This window comes from Corapipo altera, unplaced genomic scaffold, assembly GCF_003945725.1.
Source record: "Corapipo altera isolate COAL_440 unplaced genomic scaffold, ASM394572v1 61305, whole genome shotgun sequence".
NCBI classification, from domain to species: domain Eukaryota; kingdom Metazoa; phylum Chordata; class Aves; order Passeriformes; family Pipridae; genus Corapipo; species Corapipo altera.
Window position 1 is genome coordinate 5,088,872 of NW_020884909.1, and position 13,862 is coordinate 5,102,733.

A 13,862-nucleotide genomic window follows, 5' to 3' on the forward strand; every position below is an offset into this window, starting at 1 on the left:
AAATTTCATTCCAAGCATTGCACAAGTTCAGAGGGCTTTGTACTAACTTTTTTCTTTAACCCCGCTTTCTGGGGAGATGGGGAAAAGACAGCAAGAAGAAAGCTCCTAACTTTTATGCTTACAAAGACATTGTCAATATTTCCTTTTAAAAAGTGTTGAAATTGACCTGGGGTGGAGGTGAAAGGAAAGACCAGGATATGCACATTTGCATGTATTATTAGGACATGCAATCACGGAAAAACAAAGTTAGAAAATCCTGGGCAAGCCCCCAGCCCGGCAGCACCCAGGCAGGGGGGTTATCTCTTCTCATGGGAAGTCCTTTGAGGCCATGCCAAGTGTTCAGGCTCACCCAAGGAGTCATATTTAACTTGAGATATAAGGCAGGATTTTGCAGCAGCTGTATGTGGAGCCAACTCAGTTGCCAGACATAGCACACACAGTTCACCCCAGGCCTCACATTCTTCAAACTCACAAGAGTAAGGATCCCAACGACTTTCAGAGGATGCAGAGGATGTGAGCCACACCATCTCCCTTTCTCAAACATGAGGGAGTGATGAAAAACAGTTTTTTGGTGTTTCCCAGTACATTTGAGAGCTCGGGATCGCACTTTTTGTTCTTTACCACAACCGTAAACTGCTTTTTTCTGACCTTCTCTTCATTTCCCCTATTCAAAACCCTACCTGTGCAGCTCAGTGGTGTGTCTCACATACAACGTTTTAGATATGCAAAAGTCACTACAAATTTTGAACAAAGATATGAATTTTCCCAATGGTTTTGGTAAATACAGATGAGGGAAAGTTTGTTATTTGAGTCAGAATTGGAATTCTGTCCCCAAAGACAATTTTTTTCAAATCAGTTTCATTGTGCCACCACATCACTTTGCTTAACCCAGTAAGCCCAGGACACAAAACTCCTGTCACCAAATACATACACACAGGAGGTTAGTTCTTATTTTCACATTGCCATAAAACATATAAACCAGTGTTATACAATCCAGAAGTAGAAAACTCAGTTCTTCATAACTCAGTATTGAACACAGTAATTTTTTCCTGTGGTCACAAAACTCGCACAAAATCTTAATGCATGCCTCTCCCAAGATGATTTATCACTTCTGCACACAGTAGCTGTGCATATGCTATAACTGGCATCTGGTTTTTGCAGGATGAGTACTGTTCACTGTGTTTTCCCTCTCAGAGATTTTTTTTTTTCCCTTATCCCTGATTGAGTAGAGACAGGTAGTTGTATCTGTAGCAAGTTCAAGCAGATACTACACATATAAAGATGCTTATCATAGTTACAGTTAATTAGATAGTTTCCTCTGAAACTGAGTCACCGGAGCTCCCCAGGAGTCACCGGCAAAACATTGCTGACAGTGGGTGTTCAAAGCACAACATACCGCCCTGCACAACCAGGAGCACTTGACTAAGTGGGGAGTTTACAAGTGTGTACTGCAGCAGTGTGGCAGTGGGCGTGTGGGCAGCCCCAAAACCGGGTCTGTCCTGTGCCAGCCTTTCCTCTGCGCCTTCCGCTGCCCGGGGATGCCAAGCCCTGGTGGGAAGCACCGTGTCCTCCAGGCTGCTTTGCTCTGGTCCCAGACCAAACTCTGGATTTCATGCGTTTAAAGAAAGAAGTCACGGGTGTCAAAACGCACAGGAGCATTTGAAGTCAGATAACATGTGTCTCCTCAGCATTCAGTAGACTCGGCGTGAGTGGAACGTGCTCGCCTGCTCCCCGGGTCCCCACTCACCTGCTCCCTCCCACAGAAGAATAGCAGAGCGGGGGAAGAAACTGTGCTCTTTCATGTCGTCTGTGCTGGGAAATGTAGCACAAGGCTAGATTTGCTTTAGAATTGGGATTTTCCGTTCTACACAGATTTGCTTTGAACACTCTTGTCCTGCTCTCTTGTCCTGAGGACAGCCACTGCTGTACAGCATGCCATCGCAAACACGCACTAATCCAGATGGAGAACAGAGTAATTTTCACTGCCAAAAACACACATATTGCAACTTGCATTTCTCCTTCCTGACTTTTTGCGTTATCCTCAATCTGGAAGGAACAAAGGTAGCATGGAAGCAGCTTTGCAGATTGGCCATTGTAACTACCCACACAGCACCAGGCAAGGTCCGCATAAGGATGCACTCTATCACATTATGTGACATCTATTAGGAGCAAAAGCCAGGGAAGACCACCCATTAAGTAATTCTCACTGCCTTGGCATCCACAACTGAAGGATATAGTGTTTATGGCCCTAGACCTAACAAATGCTCAGCCCACGGCTGCAAACATTTGGAAGCATGAATAATGTGAAACACTGAGACTCCCCTGAAAGGTCTGTGCACGGGTGTGCAACTATTTTTTACAGCTCTCCAGAGCTTGTAGCTAAAATGTAGGTGAATACCCTTCGGGCAATGCTTGACTGAATTAGCAAGACAAACAAGTGCTTTGCGCCTCAGTCCAGTGGGTTGTGCCTCCCAGAAGACCAGCCTGGAGGTTGAGCAGATTGAGCCATCTGATATTCACCTGCTCCCCAAATGAGACAGCAAGAGAGAGAAAACAAATGGGACCCCATCGCTGCTGAACTGATGTTATCTGCAGGCAGCTGTGCCTTTTGTGCAAGGAGCACACAGTGCCACAATTTGCAAACGCCGCTGATGAATTGCTGCTGTCTCTGCAGCGCACTGTGAAGAGCTGTCTGCTCTTAATTGCCACGACTTAAGCTTTTTGAAGCAGTAATGCAGTAATGAGTCAACCTAGTCCACGGGAAAATTAACTTCACGTTAAACAAAGCCTTCCCTACTTTTTTCACGTAGTAGCATATGGAGGAAATATTGTATGGTGACTGCCGTTTTCACCTCAAGCTGAAGCTGATACGTGTGATGTATGAGCATCATTAGAGAAGGAAAAGTAAAAGTTAAGGATTTAAGAGTACGTTAAAGATACCAGAACAGAGGTTCTGTTGCAGATCATTATAGAGTGATTGTTAGCCCTGAGAAGCAAAGCAAAGAAGTAATCTAGGGACTTGAGACTCATATTTCAAAGACAGTTAAGTAGCTGAACCCACTTTAGAGACGAGACACAACACCTAGCTGCACAATGTATCAGTTCCAGTCCCCCACTTGAACACTCCTCTTATAAAATGAACACCTCGTAGTAATTTTAAAGCATTAATGAATTAGTTGCCATTTTTCAATTCTCATGTTCTTTCCCAGCTGAGCACGGACTGCTGGTACTGAGTGTGTAACTTGATATAGAGAGATGGCGGTAAGCACAGTGAGACCCCTCATTCTTGTTTCAAAAATTAATTGTTCCGAAGATTTTGGCTTTGGGGTTGCGTTTCATGCCCCTTCACATTGTACAGCATGAACAGTTTCACATTGTGCAATATGGACTGTAGGTGAGCAATGAAAAGGCACTGACTTATGAACTGGTATCACCATTTACTTGTTTAGAAATGGTTGCATTACTATATTTTCCCATCCAAATGGCAAGAGAGAGGCCTCATAAATGCCAGCGATGTTTTTTATTCTCCGTGTTATCCTCAGCAAATTCTTCTCTTAGGTTTCTGTTTGGGGTTTTGGGTTTTGGTTTTTTTGTTGTTGCTGTTGTGAGCAAATAAAGCTGATGTGACTGGAACACAGGGTTCCAGACAGGAGTTCCTCGTCAGATCAGAACAAAGCACTAAGTCAACTGTATTTTTTACATTTACCACTAAATAAGATCATTTTGAGGCATCATATTCTCAGTCCCCTGTTCTTTCTGCAGCTCGTATCACTTATGCAGGTCTTTTTGCACTTCCTAATGCTTTGCAGAAGACTGGTCCCTGCTTTAACTTTTGAGAAGTTGCCTGTGTGTACTTTGAGCAGGCTAGCACACAAACACCAAGGACAGCAGAGTACAGCCTCAGACAGGACAGCCTTGCTAGCTAGACAGGACACTGGAACAACTAGTAAGATCATTATTTTCCCAGGTTGACATCGTGAAGATTAACCTCATAATTCCTGAACTATTGAAACTTCTTTAACTATTTTCTTTGCTTGTTGGAAACTATAGATTATGTCCCCCACGACAACAATATGACATAGTTGTGCCTCTGTCAAACTGCCAAGGATTAACTTGACACCTGTGTTGTAAGCCCAAGAGTGATTCAAGTTTTACTACACAGTGACTATGGCCCAGACTATCATCTTACACCTGTCTTACTTTGGATTATTTCTACTGCTGTCAGTGGTGTCTCCCCAGCTCTAATTTTCTTGCTAAAAAGAAGTCTGTGCAATAGAATTATTAAACTATGTTCTTGCATGTCTAGTTCAAATAACTGTTTCCCTGTGCATCATTTTTTCATCCTTAGCATGTTTTGTCTCTCCTCTGTGTTACATTTTTTCAGACATGATCCCATGTTGTTTTATCATCCAAACTTCTGTCCTTCTCTTCTGGGGAGAAGAATATAATGACTAGGTACAATATGATTTCTCTGATATTTTAGCACCAATCCCATATTTTAACCTTTGGACAATTTGAAAGTGGCTCTGGGGAAAAAAGAAAAAGGGCATGATGCAAGTGGAAACAAATGTATGTGTTTTTACTGGATTGACCTATACTGAATCTTTTCACAGAAAACTGGAAAAAGTCTAAAATGCAGCTTCAAATATAGGCTACAAATAAAACTAAAGCTTTTATTTAATAAGAAAAAAAGTGATCCCATTAAGCAATAATAAATTTTTAACTGGATATGTAGCTTTTGTCAACACAAGATACAGAATTCTTACAATTACACCAATACTTTCTACACATTCCAGGCAAGGCTGTAATTCTGTTCTACATGATGACTACAGAAATGTCTACCTTGAAGGTGTCACACTGTATCACATCAATGACAGTCCAACATCTTTTGTTAAAAGAAGTGTTTTATATCCGTGTGATCCAACCAGTTCGGTCTGTATCTCTCCCAGTGTTCTCCTCCTGCAAAAAAAGGCAGAAAATTAGTCTTGGGGAAAGGTGGTGTATAAAGTGAGCCAGACTTTTCTCTGTCCATGGAAGAAAACACAGCCAAGGAGCTGGCTCTGTCAGAAACCAGCCTGTGAACAAGGCCACAAACTGGGATCCCACTTCATTTCAGCCACTCTTTTGTACTCAAAGTGCCACAGACCTCAAGTAAATTACCTCAGCTACCTGTGTGTCTATGACTAAAGGGTCATTGTCAGCCCGTTGTCTTTTTTTCTGTTTCTTTTGTCAACTTGCAAAGTCACCTTTAGAGAATAAAGCACTCACAAATTCCCTTCCATTTTTGTCCTTTTGCTGTTTGGTCCACATTCTTCAAATTCCCATCTCTAACATGCAGCATAATCTGCTTCAGCTACTTCCTTCTTTGACCGCAAATGATCCATCATAAAGTCAACAACATAATATTTTGTTACTGGATTCTGCAAACTCTGCTGACTCTGTTGCAGAAAGTTTTAGTGTCACTGCAGAGGCTGACCTTAAAAGATATGACTAACAGTCCCCAGAAATTCAGTAAACACATACTCACAGATTTGAAAGTGGCATTTGGGCACCACACTGCCCAAAAGTAGCATGAGGCAGGAGGGTAATGGTAAACCTCACTGCATGGGTACTTGTCAATTTTTAGTGACTAGCTGAGACCTTTTGGAAAAGGACTACACTAGTATTTATTTGTAATTTTTTAAAGCTAGTATCTAACATAGCAAGCCTATGCCCTGACCTTGGGAAGAAACAGGGGTGATGCTCTAAGAGGCCTTTCCTATGTGAACTCATTTCTACTCCCCGTGTGAGAGTTTGTTTTGTTTTTTTTTCCCCGAGGCAGAAATATTAACGAAGAGGAGCCCTTTCTGGTAGGGACTTTCACAAGCAGTATCTGGGGCAGAGATTGCATGGGGAGGCAGAGCACCATCATACTCAGCAAGGCTCTGCTGTCTTCTGATGTGAGTGGTCCTGTCATTCCTCAAGCAGGTGCAGCTCATCGTAATTTCAAACAAACTGCCCCAACCGTACAACAAACTGGATTCCAGCTCAAGGGCAGCAGCCTGGCAAAATGCCACTGTAGATGCACACACACACATGTACATAAGTGGATGCTTTCCTCTGTAACTTTTTTTGTGGAGCATAGCTCTTGCATAAACTTTTAATAGCAGGGCAGGGATTTACTTCCCCCTCTGGTCTGCAGCACACTTTTCTACTGTTCTGTGATGTACTTTGACTAATCATTTCTTAGTCCTCTAGGTGCAGACCTTTAAAAACACTAGGAGCTCTCAGTCCCCCTTTTCAATTGCAAACGATTCATTTTTGGTGAAGTGTGGCCTCCCTATTCTTCTTCCAGCCGTTGTGTTTGTGAAAGGACCGTCTCAAATTTCTTGTGCGGGAGCAGCTGTTGCTGGATCGAGGCAGCCTTTTCAGAGTCCTGCCGCAGCAGCTTTTCACTTCTCCTCCTCCTCCTCCTCTCCTTCCTCCCTCCTTTTGTCTCCCCCAAAGCAAGAGCCCCTCTGACCCCCTCGCCTCCCTCCAGCCTCCCGCCTTTGTCGGCCCGCTGCAGACAAGTTCCACCCTAAATCAAGCATTGTCTCCATCTCCAGAAGCCAGCACGTGCCCACATCCCCCTAATCTTTTAATTTCCCCCCAGGAAAAGGCAGCTGTTAGTGATACACGCAATGCACAGCTGTCAGCTGGGGCCCGCCTGCCGCCTGCCCGCGCTGAACAATGAGGAAGGCAGCGCCGGGGCCGGGGGAGAAGTAATATCTACATATATGTGCCTTTGGCAACAGTTGGCAGCACGTGCTCTGAAATGTGGCATTGTCGGGAAACCCACCCCTGCCTTCCCCCCGCCGCTGCCCCGCACACGTATGAGCTTGAACTCTGGCTGATTTCAGAACAAAACACCCAGCTTCAAAGGGCAGGACTCCCCGGATAGCTGCATTATACCTTCTCCCCTGAAACAATCCCCTGCGAAATTACAGGGTATGAAAAGGACAGGCCCCCAGTAGCCCGGCGCGTGGTTCGCCCATTCTCCTCTTTCACACACCAGTCGCTGGAAAGTTTTGTCCTGGAGAGAGAGCAGCGCAAACAATCTGGAGTGGGAGAAAAGACCCATACATCATGATTTTACCTTTTTCCCTGGGTGGTAAGAAGGGCCAGCATTTCCAAGGAAAGCGGGGACAAGTATGCGTGGCTGGACTGGTGGTCTCGCCTCACTAAAGCACAAGGGACAGTCACTCCACATCAAGATGAAGGAAAAGGTGGTTATTTAGGACCAGAAAGAGGCAAGGCATAATTGCATCTGCATAAACATAAGCACATTTGCATGCCAAATTTGTACCTGCAACAATGGCAAATATGCACACAAATTGTAAACTGCACACTGCAGTCATGTCCCAGTGCAGTTGCCATAAGTGAGCTTGCAAACCTAGTAGCTACAGACCCCAATTAGTCCTGTAAATGTGCTTGCCTCTTCCCATACACTGTGATGTACAAAAATTTACAAAAATCATACACCCGTGCTTCACACTAGCTCATGACAAAACACAGTGTTTCTTAAGGAAATTCATTTTGCAGACTCATGTCTTGTGGAGACGATATACAAAAACCTCAAACATCTGGAACTGTCCCCTTTCCTTTTCCCATGTAGATTGCTTTAAAATATGCATGTATTTCTGCCACTAGCCTTCTGGCTAATCATTAAATGGGAGTTTGATTGATTTCTACATGCAGCGGTTCCCAAAGGCTAAGCACTCAAAAAGTGACAGTCTCATCTGTTGCTTTGCAGAGGTCTCTCGCATAGTTTCCTCTCTAAGTAAAGGAACAAACAAGCCTCCCTCCCAAACCTTTCATCACCACAACCTTGTCACAGTCAAGAAGACAATTCTGGGTTTACTTCACCACTCTCGGTCATTTTATGTGAAAAGGAATAACTTCTGTGTTACTGGTGTATATTCCCCCAGCCTGCTCCATACGCGTGTTTTTTACTTGCTTTGTCTCACCTGGTCTGTAATTTAAAGGACTTAAAAGACACACTATGCTAAGCAGACCATATGGCATGTGGTACACCTGACCTGTGCTCAGCACCTGCTGGGCGAACTGCAGGCGTCAGGCTGTTTGATACAGCACTCCTGACCAGAGGGCAAAGACATATCCATGCATTTGCATGCTGGACAGAGGCCACGTGCCTGGGCTGTGAGCAGATCTGACACAGCAGCCTGTCAGTGCTTTCAAGATTAGCAAATCTGTAGAAAGCGGTGGATTTAACCAACAAAGGAGGTGACACATAGAAGAGACCTACACGTATACAGACACCTCAGGGATCCTAATAGCTTTGTAGTGATGAACCAGGGTCTCCAACAAACTCTGGTGCAGTCAGAGTCTTCCTAAAGTACTCAGAGAAATCACAAATGGATACGTTTTTCTGTCAGTTAGGCCAACACAAATGCCATCCTGACTTACCCCCATGAGGAGCCGCGAAGGGCACAGGCAGGAAGCAACATCAAAAACAGACGTCTCAAAATCAAAATAGTAGACATGAACTAGAAAGCAAATGCATGAAACTTTAATGCCCATGAGAGTTCAGCAAGCATGTGCCTGAAGAGTGGCCTGCAAGATCTGACCTTTCATCCACTGCTGGTTCTGCTGGCCCGTCTTACTTTCTCTGTGTGGAAATTGGTCCATGAAGCCTGCATTTTCTGTGCAAAGTTCTGTGAGATTTATGGAGCAGGAACAGCATGCAGAAGTCTTAGGAGATGCTGTTACCAGGAGATTTGCACAGCAAAATCTTACAGCAGCAGGAGCCTTTGTCACAGTAGTCCAGGTATCCAGCAAAGGCAGGAGAAATCTTGCTGGCCCATGTGGGAGCTGTGGCCTCTAACACTGGGCAGCTGGACAAACACAAAAAATAAGGGGCAGCCAAAGGGATTTGACTCTGTCTCTTACACTGCTCAGGGAGGAAAATTTATCATTCCTATGATCAGCGAGGGGGTGTTAGGTGCAGACAGGGTGGCAGGGCCCTGGTGGTGCCCTCAGCAGTGACTGGCAGGCTGCAGAGGAGCTCAGTTTTGCAGCAAGGACAGAACTGGACCTTGTGCAGTTTCAGTGCTAGCTGCAATGCCATGGACGTCAGAGGGGACACTGAAGGGTTTCTCTTTTCCTGGAATTCTCCAACACAGACTTTGGAATGGCCCAGTTTAGAAGACTTCCATTTTCTTATGTCCTGCATCTCGGCCGTATGCCTTGATTAACCTATATGAAATAAATTTGGCAGTAATCTTCCTGTCTTCAGGTTAGAATGATATCAAACAAAACACAAAAACAAAAAATTCTTTTCTTTCATTTGTACCTCTCTCTCCTGTTACTGGAATACAAATTCTCTGGCTGGGAAGAGGTTGTCAGGCTGGGACTGCCTTTATCTTCACTGCTAGAAGAACCTTACGGTTGCTTAGATCTGAAGACACCCACGACCTTCTAACAAGGATGTGTTTTTTCCTGCTGTCTCTGCAAACCTACCATTGCAGCAGAGGAAAACTTCTGCCCCACATGACACACTGTTTCATTAGCAGCACCCCTGAGGGTCGCTGTCAGCGGGTTCTCTTTGTGCCACAAAACAGATCCTGCCAGCATCCCTCCATCCACGGGGCTGGGATACAGGTGGGCTCCCCTGCCCGGTGCGGGGAGCCCAGTCGGGAGGTCCTTCTCCTGCCTTGCTCCTCCGTATGGTAAATCTGTGGCGAATTGAGCTATGAGTGCCCCAGGCTCCAGTCTAGCCTGAAACTACCCCGGCCCCATCTGTCACCCTATCTGGGGCATCTTTGCCGCATGATTGGCATGGGGCTTGAAAAGGCAGCACAAGAAGGGCCATGTGGCAACCCTGCGGACGGGGAGGGGGCAGCGAGGGAGCAGGATGAAATATTGTGACAGGACACTTCAAGCCCTAGCTAATCACAGCTGCTGAGGGCTGAAGAGTGCTATACATCCCCTCGTATCAGCCAGTGCATTCCTGGCAACATTATTAATTCAGAGGAGTCCCTTTAATTTGAAGCAGAGATTAAGACTTTCCCCGGTTGGCCTCACTGCGGCTGTAAAGGCAACAGGCAGGGCTATTGTAAGGCCATTAGGAAAGAACAATAGGACGCTGAAAGGGGGATGCGGGTGAATAGGGGAGCGAGCTCTGGCTTGTGCCAGAGGCCGGCTCGCCTCATTAAGGGAACGGCAGATGGAGCGTGGCCGGGTTGCTGGGCAGAGTCGGGGCTGGCAGCTGGCGGCGGCTCCCCCGCACCGCAGCGCATCCCCACCGCACCCCACCGCGGCCTGCGCTCGGCCAAGAAACAACAGGTGGATGGAGACTGCCACCCTTACCAGCAAAACCCAAAATAAATTGAAAAAAAAAGGGGGCTTCCTTCTTTTCCCTCCTGTCTCTTCCTCCCCACTGCGTTGACTCAGGCATCCCCGAACTCTGTCGAACGGACATCAGCATGGTGTGGAAAGCATGCTCCTTTTTCACGTTCTTGGTCATGCCAATCTATGCAGGCATTGCATCCTTTTCAAGGAGGATGAATGACAGGAGAAACATGGTGGCTGTGCAGGAGATGGTATTTTGTATTCAGAGCATTAGACATGGTTGGGCACCTAAATGATTCATCTCACTCCTCACTGGATTTTTAAAAGCTCCCATTGCCTTTACTGGCTTCAGAGGAAATTCCTTATCTTATGCTAACCAAGGTTTTTCCTTTCCTTGATATGCTTGGACTCATACACACGTCATACCTGAGAGGAGTGGCTAAGACACAGATGAAAGTGCAGCCTTGATGTCTACCATTGCTGTGGCATGTGCCATCCCCCAGAAAACCTACCTCTGCAGCCCCCTAACAGCCCTGCCACCGAGCCCACTCAGTCCTCTCTCCAGCTGGGGAGCAGGAGGGCAGCATGAACAAAAGTCCTGACTAAAAAGAAGCCTTAGAAAACATCGCAGAGGCAGTATTTTAAATTTTTTTCCTTAACTGAGTTGGTGAAGACGTCTTTTTTTTTTTTTCTTCCAGTTTTGCCATTGCTTCAGCTCCCAGAGCCTGTGAAGTGGTGGTTCTGGCAATCAGGGCTCCTGACTGGGGCCGTGACAGGAGAGGCACACACTCTTCCGACTCCCTAGATGTGGCACGGGGGCAGCTGTGTGGAGAAACCACTCATCCCCTGACACTCTGAGGAAGGCCAGCCGAAAGATGTTGCTGAACTTCCCAACAAAAGTGATATCTGTCCAGGCAGGTGCTGTTTTGCGGTTTAATTTCTCAAACTTGTTCACAATGCTTTCACGCAGTTGTAAGTTCTTCCCTCTTCAGAGGAGAAACTCCCACAACCTGAGCTAAGCCTGTGGCTGAGCAGCCTGGCGTGGTCCCAGGTGAGTGCAGGACACCCTGACCAGGCACTCTTTCTTTAACAAGTTGACATCCCCTTGTCTTTATGGCCTATGTTCCCTTCCAGTTCATGGTCATGCATGTAATTGTTGATCAAACAGCAACTGCAATATCTTCCATGAAAAAATAATTTTAGGAAATTATGGAGAGTATTTTTAGTTACAGAGGTGGAAACAAGGAAAAGGATCCAGCACCCTGTAAGCATGTAATTTTGTGCAGACCATCATCAGGTACTCTGTGGAACACTCGCTCTTCACAAAATGCTCTTTGAGGGTAGTGGGATTGTTACAGGTGACAGCTGCAATGCAGCATGCAGAAAAAGGTCACAATATTCAAAACAATACTGTTTAGGCCTTCTTCGATCATCTTTCCCTTCTCTGCACCATAGTATACACACCTGATTTTCTTTTATCTTACCTAAATATTTTATTCATACCTTATTTAAAATTATCATACTATACAGCCTTCAGTTTATTCAGGGTGAAACTATTTTCGTACAAAGAATGCACTGGAAATGATTATGGAAATTAATTTGCTTCCTTTTATTTTTACCACTGCTGAGCTGTTGTTTTTATTTTGGTTTCTTGTGGGTCCAGTGAAGACTGTTCCAATCCTCCCTAGTAGCTGTATGTGTACAGCTGGTAGTGAGCTGCTGGGGTATGGCACAAGGTGTTGAGTGGTAAAAACAGAGGGCAGGGTCGGGTGTCTGCTTACACTGGTTTTGTCATTGAAACAACCACAGCTGAATGAGGCTCACTGACAGGGTAAGTCACAAGCACTGTCCAGAGTCTGAACTCAGACCCGGCCATGAAGCACATCTCTGAGTCAGACGCATTTGTACAGATACAGACATGGTCAGCTCTAACCTTTCAGTTGCAAACACAGCTATTCCACACCCATGGAAGCAGACAATGGAAGGACTTCATGCTCAGATATAAAGTTCTGAGAGCTGAGAGACCTGATCTGTATGAATTTGTTGACAGCCATGGCACCTCCTCCGTGGAAAGGCAAAAAATCCTTTCTAGTTATCTAGACACAAGCAAATGATCATACAACTCATCGTCGGATATCACAGTAATCTAAAAACTTGTGCAAACAGGCAGATTCAGATCCAGAACCAGATGCAGTGTGGGAAAGCAAAGCTTTCACATGTGCATCTGCATTTGCCCTGTGCCAAGGTCACTGGCATTCGCCCATCCTAGTGGTTTTGAAATGTGCTTTGACCGTCTGCAAAGCCTGTCAGAAAACTGAGGGAAAAACAGTAGGAGCTGTAAAAAGTCTTACTCTGCAACCTGCTGACACTCTAGACATGGAGGTCAGCATTTGCTGCATAAAGACGAAGTGTGTGCAAGGAAGAATCTGGCTGTCAAAGGGAGTTAAACCTGCTGCAGAAAGCTGGACAATGTAACAAGTGGAGAATCAGAAATTGTTGCAGTTTCTTCACAGGAGACTTTTTGACTGCGTGTTCGCAGCAATCCACTTATTTGGTTTCAAGCACATCTGAGATGGGTCCCTGAAGGTCTTCCCTTCTTTCTGTTATGAAACCAGGGTGTTTATCGCTGTGAGTAGTAAGAAACCACCATTGCCAGGAGCCGTAGGCTGCTTAAACTGGCCATTTAGTAACAGCCTTGTACTCGCATTCCCCCATCTTATCATTTCATGTCAACATTAATTCCCTGAATAGTGAGATTGGAGGGCCTGAAGAGCAAACACTTTGATTGCCACTGGAAACACACGGAACATGGGGAATAGTGAAAAAATAGCCACCTAGCTCTGACCCTGTGTTCCCAGCACAGAGTTCTCTGTCTTTCACTGTGGGCGAGTTCATGCCTCCAGTGACAGCAGCTTTGCTCTGTGACCCTGCAGCACACTCCCAAATGCCAGCAAACACAAGAGGCAAGGCAAAGTCAACACACACACCAGCTCTGTCAATACAGAGCTCCTCTTCAAGGAAGAGACACAGGACATGGGGTTATGCTGCTCTTTAGCTGATGTATTTTATCCTGTGAGCTCTGACGGGAGTGCTTGCTGCCAGGGCTGCAATGCTGTGACTCTACAGATATAATGTACATGGAGAGCAAAGGGCAAAAATGTAGGAGGTGAGCCACATCTCACAGCTCTGCAGTTTTTCTTTAAAAACATGAGTAAGGTCAAGGACTGCATGCAGATGTGTTTGTGCACAGATGCACACAGCACACCTCAAACACCCTGAGGAGTGCTTATGTCATCCTGTTGTTCACACAATCTGAAAAGCTTAAATCAAGCTTTTACGGTTTGATTCACAGAAATTAAGTTCTACAGAGAACTTCTAACCAAAATAGCCATAGTCCTACGTGCCTCTTAAGAGGTCCTACAGACAAATCCCTGTTTGCAGCCTCCATTTGTGCATGAAAATTATTTTTACACTTGTAACTCTGGGACCAGTGACTCCAAATGAAGGCACACCTTTCACAAGTGCTCTTG